A 17,286-nucleotide genomic window follows, 5' to 3' on the forward strand; every position below is an offset into this window, starting at 1 on the left:
ATTTCTGTCTTCTATGCACATATTCTTAAAAGTGGAAAATAGATCCAGAAAGGGGAGAGAAGATAAAAAAGAAGTTTTTTGTTTTTTTTTTTTTTGAGACAGAATCTCATTGTGTCGCTCTGGATAGAGTACTATGGGGTCATCATAGCTCACAGCAACCTCAAACTCAACTCTGGGGCTCAAGTTATTCTCTTGCCTCAGTTTTCCTATTTTTAGTAGAGATAGGGTCTTTCTCTTGCTCATGCTGGTCTCTAACTCCTGAGCTCAACCAGCCTGCCCAGTTTGGCCTCTGAGAGTGCTAGGATTACAGGCATGAGCCACCGTACCCAGTCAAGAAGTACATTTCTAAAAGCACATGTCTCATTCTTTTTGTTTGCCCCAGAATTTAATCAGAAAAAACAATTGGAACATTCTAGTAGTTGGGGGGGGGCACAAAGCCAGGGGTATCTCTTCTTTGTTGGCACACAACCAGACTACACTTCTCTTATACTTCAGTGACCATGTGACTGACCGATGACGAGTGTCACTAGAAAGGAGCTGTAATGTGTCCAGTCCACATTAGTTAACATTTCCTAAGTATATTTTTCTTGACTCGCTCTTTTCCTGCCTTCTTGATGCAGGTAAGTATGGCAACTTTGGAAGTCATTTATTAAAGATGTTAAAACCATGAGATGAGAAGGACCGTATCCTTGAATTAGCACTTGGAAGAGATGTGCCAATGAACCAACAACAGTTATTTTGGCTACTGCCTGAGCAAAACTTAAAGCATCTAGTTTGTTAGAGCCACTATGCATCTTCTGATTGATTTGTACAGCAGCCCGAATTACATATAACATCTACCTACCATTATGCTCTAAATCTAGATGAACAGAGAATCCCCAGCCAAAGTAAGGAGGAGAGGACATATGAACATATGGGAACAATTGAGTCCATGAAACTTAATCTTAGCGAATCTTTGTCTTCACAAATCATCAAAGTACTTTGAAAATCTATAATATCTATGGCTTTAAGAGAAACAACAGCACATTATATCTTTCTTTGTGCTTCTTTTGAGTATTTCTTTGGATAACCTGGAGTAAAGTAACACCTAGGAGATATGCTGGACCTCAGGTCTGGAAAGACTCAAATCAATTTTTCCATATAATTTTGGCCATTTCTTACTAAGTCAGTATTTTCCTGGTACGGTTGCATAAACAGGTAAACAGCTTCCCAAATGCCGTACCTAAAACTAGAGGCAGAGCCTGACTCTAGGGCTTTCCCGGCGTTATAGGAAAGCCAGGTGATGCCTTCTTGCCACAGTGTAATAGAATTTTGATTTGTGATATCCTATTTGACTTTGAAGGGATAAATCTAAAGGTCCTACTCCTCCCTAAGGAGATCTGCACATTATTGATTACGACTCTCTCGGATCCCAGTACCATGCATGTCAAACAGAAGGATTACTTCAAATCTACAACTTCTTATCCTTCTTCATTCTTTATGGCTGTTCTTTCTATTCACACATTTAGAAAGCCTAAAAAAACTAATTCCCCCATGTTTTTATATTCAGTAGACACAAAGGTGATCTTGTGAGGAAATGATACAGTCTTTTAAAAAAATCAAGATTCTCACTGGAAATGGTAGAAAAAACAATCCATGCTTCTTTGTTCATTCATTCTGCATCACATGTTGTTACGGGTTAGAATCTGTGCCATGTAGTAAACACTGTGCTATAGTGGCTAAAAAACAACCAGAAAATAGATCCAAGACAGTCTTTTCAACAGCAGCGCAGGAATAACTGGACATCCACATGCCCAAACAATGAATCTAGACCCAGGCCTTCCATCCTTCAAAATATAGACTTAAAATGGACTATAGATGGAAATGTAAAATACCAAACTATAGCATTCCTTCAAGGTATTGTAAGAGAAAAATCTAAATTCCAAAGACATGTTCCATTAAAAAAAAATGTATGGCTAAACTGGACTTCATTAAAATTAAATATTTCTACCCTGTGAAAGACACAGTTAAGAGAATAAGCCACAGGAAAAAGATGATGGCTTTTAAAACCGGGAACCTCTGGAGTATTACAGGAGATTTCTGAATGAAAACTGCCATCCTGATGAAAGGGAACTTGGTGAATTCAGAACCACAATGGTCAATGTAGGTTCAATTAGTACTGCAAATGGTTCTGCCTTAGTGACATTGGGAAATACTACAGTACTTCGTGGAGTTAAAGCAGAATTGGCAGCACCACCAACAGATGCCCCTGATAAAGGATATGTTGTTCCTAAGGTAGATCTACCACCCCTGTGTTCATCGAAATTTCAGTCTGGACCTCCCAGAGAAGAGGCCCAAGTGGCTAGCCAATTCATTGCAGATGTCATTGAAAATTCACAGATAATTCAGAAAGAAGATTTATGCATCTCTCCAGGAAAGCTTGCTTGGGTTCCATTCTATGATCTCATTTGCTTTGATTATGATGGAAACATTTTAGATGTCAGCACATTTGCTTTATTAGCAGCTTTCAAAAAGGTACAGTTGCCTGAAGTTACTATAAATGAAGAAACTGCTTAAGCAGAAGTTAATTTAAAGAAGAAAAGTTATTTGAATATTAGAAGTCATCCAGTTGCAACTCCCTTAGCTGCGTTTGATGACACCCTGCTCACAGTTGACCCTACTGGAGAGGAGGAACACTCAGAAACTGGAGCCCTGACAATTGTAAAGGACAAGGACAGCAAGCTCGGCTGTCCGCACGATCCAGGTGGAAGTGGGCTGACTGGAGCTAAACTTCCATGAGTCGAGCAGTTACAAAACACAAAGAAGTAAAAAATCTGATGAATGAAGTAATTACGAGTATGAAACCCAAATGAATAGCCACTATGTTAAAAAAAAAAAAAAAGACAATCCACAGACTAACAGAAAATATTTGCAAAAGAAATATATGATAAAGGACTATTACCCAGAATACACAAAAAATTCTTACAACTTAACAATAAGCAAACAAACAACTTGGTTGCAAAATAGGCCACAGACCTTAACAGACATTTTACCAAAGAAGATATACAAATGGGAGCAAAAGCATCTATAAAATGTTCCACATCATATTTCACCAGGAAAATGCAAAATCAAACATTAAAATTCCACCGAACACTTATTGCAATGGTCAAAATTCAAAACACGGACAACACCAAATGCTGGCAAGGATGCGAAGGAATAGCAACACTCATTCATTATTTATGGAAATGCAAAATGCCACACTCATTTTGGAAGCCTGTCAATTTTTTACAAAACGACACACACTAAAACCATATGATCCATTCATCATGTTCCTTTGTTATTAACCTAGAGGAGGTGAAAAACTATGGACACACAGAGGTTTACAGCAGCTTTATTCATAACTGCCTAAACGAGGAAGCACCCAAAATGTCCTTCAGGTGGTAAATGGATAAACTGTGGTCTATATTCAATGCTAAAAATAAATGAGCCATCAAGCCAGGAAGAGGCATGGAGGAAAATTATGTGCAAATTATTAGGTGGAAGAAGCCAATCTAAAAAATCTACATACTTTATAATTCCAAATATATGACATTCTGGAAAAGGCAAGGCTATAGAATAGTAAAAAGGTCAGAGGTTGGCAGAGCTGAGAGAGGAGGAAAGGAGGGGATATGCAAAGCACAGAGGATTGTTAGGGCTGGGAAACTATTCTGTGTAATGCTGTGATGGTGGATATGTGCCATTACCAATATGCTTACCCCGTAGAATGTATAACACCAAGAATGAACTCTACTGGAGATTATGGACTTTGGTAATAATGCTGTGTCAGTGCAGGTTCATCAGTTGAAACAAATGCACCACTCTGGTGGGGGTGCTGATCATCAGGGAGGCTGTGTAGGTTTGGGGACAGGAGGTTAATAGGAAATGTCTGTATTTTCCATGCAATAGTTTTGTGAAGCTAAAACTGCTCTAAAAATGAAGTCTCTTGAGAGAGAGAGAGAGAACATCACAGGAGAAGAAGCCCCTTCCCTTCTGAATGTGGTTGTGTCCACTTCAGTGTCTAAAAGCTGCAACATCTCTACCCAGCATCAGGAAGTCAGAAATGGGAGAGCTAGAGCAGAAAGCTGGAAAGCATTTGGGTTTTCGATGAGATCAGAAGCTGGTGAGTTAACCCCAGAACCTCCTTACCTGTGGATTTCAATACTGTTACATAATAAGTTATTTTTATTTATGAAAATGAAAACACACAGTGATTTCAAACGCCCATGGTAATATATCAGACAGCTGTGGGCAGTGGGGTCTGTGGGAAGTAGGGTGCATAAAAAGATAAGTAGGAGGATACAGATTGTAAACATTTTGGTCTATTCAATATCACATTTAACTATATATAGATTTTTGACATTTTTTTTTTTTTTTAATGGAACACTCTGGGCTAGATGCCTCTAATCCTAGCTACTCGGGAGGCTGCAGTGGGAAGATTCCTGGAGGCCAGGCATTTGAGGTAATGAGGCACCTGGGAATAGTTATTACACTTCAGCCTGGTCAACACAGTGAGACCCCTAACTAAACAAAAAAAAAGGACATTTGGCTTCTTTCTAGATGAAGCTCCAAATAAATTTTCAAAGCTTGATTAACAATACTTAAAATAAAAATCATCTACATCCCATACTGGAAATAAACACAAACAGAATTTGTTCAAAAGTTTATATATGTCAGTTGTCCATAATATAATATTTGCTAAGCAAATATTCCAAACAACACATATCTAGTGACTTCCAGGTTCTGTTTATTCCTCACCATGCATTTTACCATATATTGATATCATTTAGCACTTAACTAAATACCTGTAACAGCCAGACACTATACCAGGTGCTGTTGTGTTCACGGAACATACTGAAGGTGGTAAATTAAAGTATATTACAAAGGCAAATGGCTATAAAATTTGTTATATGACACTCCAAAGTATCATTTGCCTTTGATTATGGACAGTTCATGCAACAGCTTCACACAGCCTCAGAAATCTGAGGGTTAAAGATCTTGTGATTCAAACACACAGAATCTGTCTTCCATGAAGATAAATATAATCACTGCCATAAATTGATGAGTTATGCATAAAGGTACTGTGACAAACAAGGCCACAGCCATCACAGGGCCCTGACATTACTAATATACTACCAAGCCACCAGTGAGGGAAGAGCAGGTGGCCCTCGCCCTGTAGGCTGCAGCTCTAAATCTTGCCAATGGACTGAGAAATAAGCACTTCACCATTTAACATGAGCAGAGCAAGTCACTTCATCATTGGCCTGTCGAATGAACTGCTGACACCAGAAACTTTTCCCCACTCAGAAAACCACAGGCACTAAGCGATTGCTTAGCAGTTGGAGAAAGCCTGTTTTCTTGTGCATGCTAACCATCTTATTTAAGAATAGAGGCCAGTTCTCGTGAGGGGCTTTTGCTGCTCAGTATTTGAACTCTAGTCATCATCTACTAATCCTACCAAATGAAACCTTTGGTGACTCTGTCGATGGCATATAACTATAGCTGAGCATCTATGACCCATCTATATGACTCAAAATGCCAACTGTTAGTTACCTGAACAGAAATTCAATGGATATCATTTTTGAAAAATGTTAGGTCAAGCCTGCATTTATTATACCAGATCTTGTGGTTTAGGATTAGAAAAGAAGAGATAGAAAACCCAGAATCAACCTGTCAGTTACCAAGTAAAGCTATAAATTGCTCCCAGAATTAGTTTATATCATTTATCTATATTTTTTAAAAAATAACTTAATGAATATGCATGTTCAAAGTGCTACTGAAAGGAAAGATGAGGAAAAAGGGTAAAATACATTGGCAGAGCCACATTCAATTATATTGTTGAGAAGAAAGGATAGAAGTATTGAACATCTAGCAATCTTTACCATCGTCACCTAATGGGTGATTTTGGAAAGATACTGAGTATGAAAATTTTTTCTATTTTCATGCCGATATCAAGCATGGGAAGAAAGAAAATTAACCCTGAATACTTACTGTGAATCCTCTGCTGTGCTCACAATCCCCCCTTTCATCTTTAGAACCACCTTAGGTGGTAGTATTATCATTTTCATTTTACAAATAAGAATCTGAGACTCATAGAATTTTTTTTTTAAAAGCTTGTTCATAATCACACAACTACTAATTGCTAAGATTAGCTGGATCCAAGGTCTTTCTAGTCCACAGAGCTGGAGCAAATAGTCACCTGTAAAATAACTCCTTTCGCATCTGAACTTCCACTGTAGAGGAGTGCCAGGCTGAATCCTGGTGACTTGTCAAGGGATCACTCAAAGATTTGAACACGCTTGTTCATCAACACTCCAAGGTGTCAGCTAGGGCAGGCTTCACATAACCCCCTTCCCCACCCCCACCAATACTCAACAAAAGGTAGTTTCATTCTGACACAAAGAAGCTGGCACTAAGTCAACTTTCAGCAGGAGCAAATCACTCCCATGCCGCCCAGAGATGTAGAGAGCTCGAGTGGCGCTTTTACACATGCTCTAACTCGGATAAGCACAGCTAGGCTGAGGAGATCTCTTTTCCCAATTTCTGTTGCCAAGCTGAATTTTATGATCTTCACTGGCAGCTGATCAAATGCAAACTCTCAAGTTACAGCCAAGTTATCTTACAGCAGCTGTTGGAAGAAATAATTTAGAATGCAAATCTAGTCCTTAATCTATGGGAAAACTGTTGCAGTGACGGATGGCTTGGGAAGCAATAGTTCATGAAAGACACCCTGATGCCCTTTAGTATTATGGAGAAAGAAATATTTAGCTGTCATTTGTGTTTTCTTTCTTTTGAGCAATTGTCCTTATAAAGGGTATTGGAGTTCTGTGGGGAAAAGTGTCAAGGTGTTTAAAATCTGTTTCAACTTTCTTTTTAGATGGAGGTAAATTGAGATCCCAAGACAGACTAAGTTTCAGATAATATCTTCTTAGTGTCTAGGACTGTGATAACTCTAGGCTAAAGTATCGAAAGGACTCAGCAACAAGGATTTAACAATTTGCTTAGAATTCTTTGTGATGGCAAGGAAGTAGCAACATCAGCACCTATCATTAATCTTGCTTCTAAAGAATCATGTTATTCTAGGTATAAATTATCAATTAAAGTTGGTAAAGTATTTTTTTATTGATTTAACTACAGGTAACAGTGACCTTCTAGAATATATGAATATATGAAGAATTCACTGAACCATTCAATACGTTTGACCCTCCTATCTTCATTTGAATGAAATCTTAAAAAAACATAGTCCTGGGTGTTAGGAAATTACTTACGGAGGAAGCCTGGGATTTGAGCAATATCTATAAAGATCTCATCACATGGCAACTGCCTGCATTAAAGCAATAGGAAAATGTATACCTCTATCTGTTCCTGTTTAGTTAGCCGTGGGGAATGATTATTGTGGAACTCCAAACCAATTCAAAGAATTATCAGAATGAGAGAAAACTACTTTCAAGAGAAAAGGACATATATACCCACTTGGGGATTTTATTTTTCTTCTTTTTTCATCTTTGGTTTAATATAGCAGAGGAAAACTTGTGGTCTGAATAATTGGATTTTGAATATTAGTCTAGAAGCTCTCTTAAATCCATGACATGACTCTAGTCAATTTCACATGTGCTCACTGTTTCTCACATGAACCAAGAGCACAAGGGAAATGAACAAAAAGGTGCCACTAACCACGTGTGTTTCTAGATTCTGCTGTTCTCGGACCCCATACCATCACTAGTCACTTTTAGTTTTCTTAAATACACAGCTTTCAGTAACACTTACCTACATGAGTTTGTGGTGGAGAGAGTGGGCCTTCACTTGGGATAAGAAAAAATATACTGGAGTACCCACAATCCTAACAGGAAGCTGGATCCATCATGTAACAAACATACCCCTATCTTCTTCAAGATAAGGTACTGCTAAAGCCCCTGATCATTCAAAATTTATTTCTTATTAAACAGCAACAAGTTATTTGGAACTGAAGGGCATTTCTCTTTTGTTTCACTATGGCCCTAACTGACAATTGGGAATTTATGCCCCTGGGTGTTTATTTTATTTGTTGATACAGTATGTAATGGAGGACCCACACAATGTGCTTGAAGCTCAGACACTAAGAAAAGCCTGTGTCCCCATAAGTCCATCTAATGTCCATGGACAGACCAAATACTGTGATGTCAGAAAGTAGAGTAAGCTCACCAGAAGAAGACCTGTTCACTAAAGATAAACTGCGGCAAAAGTAGCTTCTTCCATCTCTCCTAATACTGTCTCCATTCATTTTCATGGGGTGTGGGCTTGTATGGTTTGAGTAGGAAAGAGAAAGTAGAAAAACATGGAGAGGGCTGAAATATTATAGAGTTTAGATTAAAAATAAAAGAAATTTGGTTTTATGCAGGGAACAGCTTTGGTGGAGTCTCTGCTTCCACTGAGATTTTAATTCTTGGCATTTTTAAATTTAAAGATTGGCAATTTAGCATGGTACTGGCACAAAGACAGAGAGGTAGATGTATGGAATAAAATAGAGAACCAAGAGATGAATCCAGCTACTTACCGTTATTTGATCTTTGACAAGCCAATTAAAAACGCTCAGTGGGGAAATGATTCCCTATTTACCCAATGGTGCTGGGTGAACTGGCTGGCAACCTGCAGAAGACTGAAACTGGACCCACACCTTTAACTAAGATAGAATCTCATTGTATTAACGATTTAAACTTAAGACATGAAACTATAAAAATACTAGAAGAAAGTGCAGGGAAAACCCTTGAAGAAATTGGTCTGGGAAAATATTTTATGAGGAGGCCCCCCCTGGGCAATTGAAGCAGCATCAAAAATACACTATTGGGACCTGATCAAACTAAAAAGCTTCTGCACAGCCAAGAACACAGTAAGTAAAGCAAGCAGACAGCCCTCAGAATGGGAGAAGATATTTGCAGGTTATATCTCTGACAAAGGTTTAAAAACCAGGATCCACAGAGAACTCAAATGTATTAGCAAGAAAAGAACAAGTGATCCCATCTCAGGGTACATAAGGGACTTGAAGAGAAACTTCTCTGAAAAAGACAGGTGCACAGCCTACAGACATATAAAAAAATGCTCATCATCTTTAATCATCAGAAAAATGCAAATCAAAACTACTTTGAGATATCATCTAACTCCAGTAAGATTAGCCCATATCACAAAATCCCCAAACCAGAGATGTTGGCATGGATGTGGAGAAAGGGCAACACTTCTACACTGCTGGTGGGTATGCAAACTAATACGTTTCTTTGGAAAGATGTTTGGAGAACACTCAGAGATCTAAAAATAGACCTACCATTTGATCCTAGAGATCTAATTCCTCTACTAGGTATATATCCAGAAGACCAAAAATCACATTACAACAAAGATATTTGTACCAGAATGTTTATTGCAGCCCAATTCATAATTGCTAAATCATGGAAGAAGCCCAAGTGCCCATTGACCCACAAATGTATTAATAAATCGTGGTATATGTACACCATGGAATATTATGCAGCCTTAAAGAAAGATGGAGACTTCACCTCTTTCATGTTTATATGGATGGAGCTGGAACATATTATTCTTAGCAAAGTATCTCGAGAATGGAAGAAAAAGTATACAATGTACTCAGCCCTACTATGAAACTAATTTATAGTTTTCATATGAAAGATATAACCCAGTTATAACCTAAGAATATGGGGCAAGGGGAAAGGGAGGAGAGGGGAGGGTGGAGGATGGGTGGAGGGAGGGTAATTGGTGGGACCACACCTATGGTGCATCTTACAAGGGTACATGTGAAACTTACTAAATGTGGAAAATAAATGTCTTAGCACAATAACTAAGAAAATGCCAGGAAAGCTATGTTAACCAGTTCGATGAAAATATTTCGAATTGTATATGAAACCAGTGCATGTTGCCCCATGATTGCATTAATGTACACAGCTATGATTTAATAAAAAATAAATAAAATTAAATAAAATAAAAGATTGGCAATTTATTTCAAGTTCCGGGAGATGGCAGTGTCAAAATTCTCATAACTGGATCCCACCATAGATATATTACTTCCCAAATCTGCACCCAATTTCCTGCCAACATATAAAATGCTAATATGATTATAATATGAACTAAGTATCTCCAGAGAGGGGAAACTGGACACACACACACGCAGAGGGAGAGAGAGCAAAAGAGACTCTTCCCACAACTATTTAAAACAAAAATCTGTCATTTCATATCAAGCTGTCTACAATAAGTTATAATAAATTGTTCAAGCAATGTGAACATTTTACTAATACACAAACACTACTACTTATGTAAGGTTGACATTTAATGTTAAGCATTAAGTCACATATGGTGTAGCTAACATATCAAAGTTGTGTTTCAAGTATAAAAATCAGACAATAGGCTAAGATGAAAAGTTCCTAGTGGCAAACCATTTGGCCTCTCTGGGCTCAGGAGAGATGAACTATATTACTCTCATGAGGAGACCCATTCTGCTGACTGCTAGTCAGGAACACTAGGAGGGAATAGGCAATACAACAAAATATTAAAGTTAATTTTTAAACCTGAGTGATAACCATGCACCACTTAACAACACCACTTAACATAGACAGACCAGCTCCTATCTCAGGAAGATTCAAGACCACAGAGATATCAGCAAACTAGTTTGAGCTTTTAACTCAGCTTTTCAAAACACTAAAATCCCATTTGGAACATACACTTCTACACAGATCACTTCTTATTGATACCGTTTGCTCTGGTTTTGTTTCACAGATTGGAGAGCCAATAATATCTAAATGCTGATACAGAATAAAAACACAGAACTCTCTTTGTTGGCCTATTTTAATCAAAAATAGAAACATATGACTCTCTTAGGAAGACAGACATAAAAGAAGCTGTTGGAAGGCCGGGTGCGGGTAGCTCATGCCTGTAATCCCAGCACTCTGGGTTGCCAAGGTGGGCAGACCGCCTATGCTTAGGGGTTTGAGATGAGCCTGAGCCAGAGTGAAAGCACATCTCTAAAAAATAGCCGGGCATTGTGGCAGGCGCCTGTAGCCCCAGCTACTTGGGAGGCTGAGGCAAGAGAATCACTTGAACCCAAGAGTCTGAGGTTGCTGTGAGCTATGATGCCACAACACTCTACTGGCATCGGGAGTGACAAAGTGAGACTCTGTCTCAAAAAAAAAAGCCTTAGTTTTTTCTAAATAATATTTTTAGTAGAAGCTCATGATTTCTAATCAAATCCATGTTATTCTGTAATTTCATATGATATTCTTTTATCTTTATACTTTGTACTTTGAGAATTAAAATACTTTTCATAATTCTCTAAATTACTGTGTCAGATTTTATAAAGTAATAAAAAGCAACAAAATATAAAAGTTCTTTATGAAATATATGAAGGACATATAAATGTTTTAAATCAGATATTTATTTTAAATACTTTATGAAATCAATAAATATTTTTTACCATAATAATGTTTTATCACTGTTCCAATAATTATTCTGAAAATGCTATTGTCAAGGAATATGAGTTGGCTTAAGAAAAATAAGAAATACTTTGACTACATAGAACATACATTACAGACACAGTGTAAGAGTGACGCTGACTTTGAGCAATTGATTTTAAAATATTTACTCCTCGATGTCTTTTTAAACCATGAAGACAGCTAGTTAGTATTACTTAAAATAAAATTAAAATTAAAGATAAATATTCCCTAGCCCAAGTCAAAACATAAAACAAAAACCTAACTTAAGAAACCATTAAAAATCAACAAAATTAGACTTGCAAACATTCTAGTAAAACATATGCTAAACTGTTTTTTTTACAGAAGTGCTGAATATTCATTAAATTATAATTTGTATGATTTTTAAGTTCTACAGTTATCTGCATTAAGAATTGGGAAAAGGGAATACGATAATAATGATACAATAGATTACAAACTCTTCCTTTGAATTAAAAAGGCAAAAGCAACATAATAACAATGGAGTACAAATAATCAAGCAAATTTTGAGAGCTATTTTGGTGGAATATTTCACATGAGAGGGAAGACAGAGGCAAAGGGAGACATGACATCTCAAAGAGACCTAGATGTAAATGATAAAACCATCGAGAAAAGCCTTGAGGGAAAATGCTCTTCCGATGGAGGGATGATTTGTACTGGCCTCCAGGTGTAATATTATGTGCACTGATGAGCTGATCAACAGAACAGAACTTCTACCCAGCTGTAATCAAGAGTGATTGATGGCTGGGACAAAAAAGTTGATTATCATGACAAGTTCGCTGATGCAGAGAAAATAAGCTCTGCTTGGGAAATGGATAAAACCTGTTCAGAGACTACCTTTTAAAACCTTATTTATAAAGGAACCCAAGAGAAGGTTACAAGTTGTACAGATGGACCTGATGTCCCGAACAAACCTGATAAGAATAAATTTGCCATACATCAATTGCCATAGATTTCCTATATAAGGAATTTAAAAGCTCATTTATGCCCAATAAAGAGTCACCATATACACAGAGTTATTTGTATGATTATGAAAAGATCCCTCCCCTCTCAAAGTGTCACTGCAGATCACACCTGGACATAGAGAATTACACTTTCCTAGCATATCAGGCCTCGGTTTCTATTCAGCTCCCTCCTCACAGGTGAGAGTCCCTCAGATGACTGCAACCTTTCCCACTATCAGATTCAATTTATATCAAAACACAGATTTGGACAGGGACAACAGATCCCAGAGGAAATAGTTTGCATTTGCAATGAGGTTTGGCAGGCTTCAGAAAGGGGAATCTGGGCCAGAATGTTTGGTCTAAGGACAGCGTTCTAAAATAGTATCCAGATTGTGCGCAGATCTGTAGAGGGAAGCTTGAGAGTTTTACTATGTAGTCACCTTATTGTCATCTTTTTAAGTTCTAGTTCCAGAGTCATCTAAGAAATTCTAACAATGTATTCAAGATGTAGTGTAGAATTTATCACATCCCTGGTATAATCTCATTTCCTTTAAATTCGAGATCAAACCTCATCACCACTCCTAAACTAACCATCTTGAGGAACTCTTAGTGTGAAGAAGATAGAAATGAATGAGAGGTTCATTTCATCTTTATAGACTTTTTTGGCCACGTGACATTGGGAAAGGCAAATGCATTTCATCACAATTACTCCAGTTAATACACAGAATAGGACTCCATAAAAAAAGAGACAACTACAAACAGAAACTGTTAGGAAGGGAAGGATAAAAACTATCAGAAAACCCCAGATGACATAAGAACAGAGAGTAATATGTTTTATCATTTTTTTAAATTCCTTTGATCCTCTGACCAGCAACGAGCCTTTCTACTGTCCTGGTTTTTAGGTTGAAACTAATGATTTATAAAATGCTGAAGTAAACTGTTATGAAGCACATAAAAAGATTTAAAAACAAGGGTCCTGATAAACAGTGACTACAATCAATAAAAAGGGATGAGCAAATTTTATACTTTGGACTTTCAATTACTGATGACCATAAAACTAGCTTCTGTTGGCTTGCTACAAGTTTTATTAAGTAGTAATACTTTAAGAAATATACACAGTTGTAAATAGAATACAAAACAATTGATTACATTTTTAGTAGATATATGTACCAAGAAATTTCTGGACAACTAGGTTACATCAAGTACTTTATCCTGTGGCCAAATAAGGAATTCATCAAACAGTGATGAAGTTGCTGGTGCACTTTGAAATCTTTAAACATAATCCTAAAGTTAAAATTTAGGGATTTTTTTTTTTTTTTTTTTTTTTTTTGGCCAGGGCTGGGTTTGAACCCGCCACCTCCAGCATATGGGACTGGCGCCCTACCCACTGAGCCAGAGGTGCCGCCCAAAATTTAGGGATTTTGATAGTAAAAATAGTAATTATTTTTAGAAATAACTAACCTTCAGAGGTTGCTCTCTTTCATAAGACCAGTTGCTAGGACATGCACCAGTCTAATTTCACTTATAAGGTCTGGGAATGAAGTTCATGAACTCAAGAAAAAGTGCTACATACCTCATTGGTGAAAATCAACATTGTCACTTTTGAGGTCTTCCCCTCTGGAAGATGTGCACTGACACCAGAGCCTAATCCACACTTCAAAGCAATTTTGGAATTCTTTTTTCTGGAATGACCATCTGTATTGTCATCACATGAAAGTCTGACAATTAAGTTCACAAACTTGCCACCATACACTTATACTGGCAGTACTGTACAAACAACTCATTCAAGTTTCAAACCCTTGTATATCAGTGTCTTACAGCTGCATTTGTATTCATGTGTGGCAGTGTCTTGATGAGTGGTGTTCATTATTGTTGCTGCATGTTTTTGTGTATCATACAACAATAGCTCTGATGGTCTTTCCAGAAAAAGATTTCCAAAATTCATATGAAAGATGGGCTAGGCACTGATATCAGTGCCGAGTTTCACAAGGACAATACTATGAAGGTGACCATAGAGATAGTCACCAATGAGGTATGCAGAACTTTTTCTAGAATGAGTTTGTAAACTTAATTGTCAGACCTCATATTCATTTTTCTCTAGATACATGTGAATATTCATGTTTAGGTTAAAGAGACTCAGTTGCTTAGGATGTGAATCCTGCATTGTGGAGGGATTAGGTATTGGAGAAAAGGAATCCTAAAATTCATTTTTATCACAATCTAGTAGTCATTGTTAATGCTCCTTAGTGAAATGGGCACTTAGACCACCTTAGAGATTCTTGTTTCTACTTTCATTTCCTTGTCATGGCAATAGGGAAAAATGCTCTGGCTTTGAGCACTTAATTTGCTTATATAGTCAAGATTTATTGAGTTATAGCTAAGATCTGTAGAGCCTTTCTACCATTAATGGCTTCTCTTCTTATTTTCTGGGGACCCACAGACAACTTTTACTTCATTTAATTAGAGATATACTCTTGCTTCACTGCCACAATCTACCCTCCCCATCATCTTCTGTCTTTCCCTGCTTTTCCCTACTTTCAACTCTCTTCTCAAACTCTCTGTTATTTAATGAGACAGACTCTCAGCACAGATTCTTTTCTGCTTCCTTCAGTAATTACTTACTACAGTAATCATGCTTTTAAGTGGTTGTCAATTTTTGAGATATGTTCTTCTAGCGATACTACAGGTACCTTCCCAAAATTAACTTCTGCATTGTGTGCAGAACTTATTTATTTATTTTTAGAGACAGAGTCTCACTTTTTTGCTCTCAGTAGAGTGCTGTGGCATCACAGCCTACAGCAAACTCTACCTCTTGGGCTTAGGAGATTCTCTTGCCTCTGCCTCCCAAGTAGCTGGGACTACAGGTGCCTGCCACAATACCTGGCTATTTTTTTGTTGCAATTTGGCCAGGGCCGAGTTTGAATCCACCACCCTTGGTAGATGGGGCCAGCACCCTACTCACTGAGCCATAGGTGCCACCTATGTGCAGAACTTACATGGCCAATTGTCTTAATTGAAAACTATCAGTTGATGTCAAGGCAATTCTCAAAATACATTTCCCCGAGGGTATGGCCATCACTACTTTGGTACTTGAAAGCCTTTTTTTTTTTTTCTTTTTTCTACTTACATATTTCAAGAAGCTTGAAAAAGTCAAGTAAATATTCTGGCTTTCGGTTTTTCCATCTATATAATCTATGAATACACAGAATTATTTTTAGACATTTCTATGCATTAATATAAAATAACTCTGAGTTGCTCACAGTACTACCTAGTTCCTTTGTTTGCTAGAGATTAAGTATGCATCTGCTAGGCATATCTAAAATCTACTTTCTTTTTACACAATCAAAGTTAAATTTTCCATGTTAAGAAGTTTGCTAGAAAAATAAATTATATTATTTAATATTTCTTTGTATACAAAGAAAAGAAACCCAGACGAATATGGACGCTTTTACAAAGATTTCTCCTTTCTCCATCCCTTCTCCTTCATTCCATCCCCAGATGAAACTCTGGAGTATCAAAATCCGATTCAGAGAGTCCTGAAATGACCCAATAGTTGGGGTTTTATTTTTTAAATCCAAAGAAGCACACTGCTGAAGTAGATTCCTATGTTCTTGGCTGGCTATTTTCTCCTGAAATCTCTAACAGATACACCAGATATTTCTTCTTGGTCCTTCTGCTTAAGTGTTGTTTCTGGGAATTCCTGACAGAGCTGTGGGTTCTACTCAAGAATAGGAAGCCAGTGAGGCTAAGAATGAACTGTGCCCCCAGTGCAGACTCAGAGTATATAAGCCCTTCAAAAGAAGCCTCCAGTTACTTGTTTCAAATATTGCCACAACCTACAGGCCATCACCACACTCTCTCTCTAGAGCCAGCTCCCTATGAAAGGGTGACCTGGCAGCCCCATTAAGCCTCATCAACTTCTCAGATGTGTCTCCCTCACATGCAAGCTGAATGGCCCTGTCAAAGGACTGCTTTTGAAGAAGGAAAAGCACCCAGTGGAAAAACCATAGTGCTCAGGCCAAAGCTCCAGAAAATTTTGAGCCCTGCAGACTGAGGTCACTCTCTTATCGAAGAGATGTCTCAAAGCTGCATGAAAATTTAATTTATAACTAGGTCCCTCAGAATATCCTCTGGGACACAGCAGCAGCAGCAATAGACTTAAAAAGGTTGAACGTTTTTAATAGATGCAGGTTTGCCAGCAACAAGTTGTCCCCACATTTTTTAAAAGGTAAAGAATTACCAGGAGTGAATGCCTTATATCTTAGCAGAAAACACACTGAATACAAATAACTAAAACAGAATAGATCCTTTTAAATACTTTTTTTTTAAAAAAAGTAAAGATATTTTCAGATGTTGCTATTTTAAGAAGTAATTTAACATTCAAAGGAAAAAAAACAACTGCATTATTTATTCTATACAATCCAAAGGACCTTTCAATTCCAGTCATTATATAGTTTATAAGCCAATTGGCTATATGTCATATTTTATTGAATTCTTACAACACCACTCTAATGTACGGCTACTCATTTTAAATTAGATGTTTCTGGAACCTGTGAGTTCCATGAAGAAGAGCTCAAGGACATGTGACCAAATAAAAAAGACAATTCTAGACAACAGGTTGCCTATGTACCTTAAACAACAACGAAGCCAAAGATACAATTCTCTTTTCCTTTATAGAATTCCAGCATGCTTGTAAAGAATATTTGGAAATGAAAGAAAAATACAAAGAAGTAAAAGAATAGTACTTTGACCACAATACAACCTTTTCAGATTTTGTTCTTAACTCACCTAAGCAGTATTTCCTTTAAACATCAACCACAAAGATAATATTGATTTAAATATTAACACGA

At 37.3% G+C, this 17,286-nt stretch overlaps 1 protein-coding gene and 1 pseudogene across 4 annotated transcripts in view; one reads left to right on the plus strand and one right to left on the minus strand.

Moving 5' to 3' along the window:
* The window catches only part of ZNF385D (zinc finger protein 385D), a 333,680-nt gene that overhangs the window by 120,709 nt on the left and 195,685 nt on the right, over positions 1-17,286 (minus strand). The window lies entirely within an intron of this gene.
* LOC128592334 (exosome complex component RRP43-like) lies at positions 2,047-2,852 on the plus strand (annotated as a pseudogene).

Source organism: Nycticebus coucang, chromosome 8 (genome assembly GCF_027406575.1).
Source record: "Nycticebus coucang isolate mNycCou1 chromosome 8, mNycCou1.pri, whole genome shotgun sequence".
Taxonomy (NCBI): domain Eukaryota; kingdom Metazoa; phylum Chordata; class Mammalia; order Primates; family Lorisidae; genus Nycticebus; species Nycticebus coucang.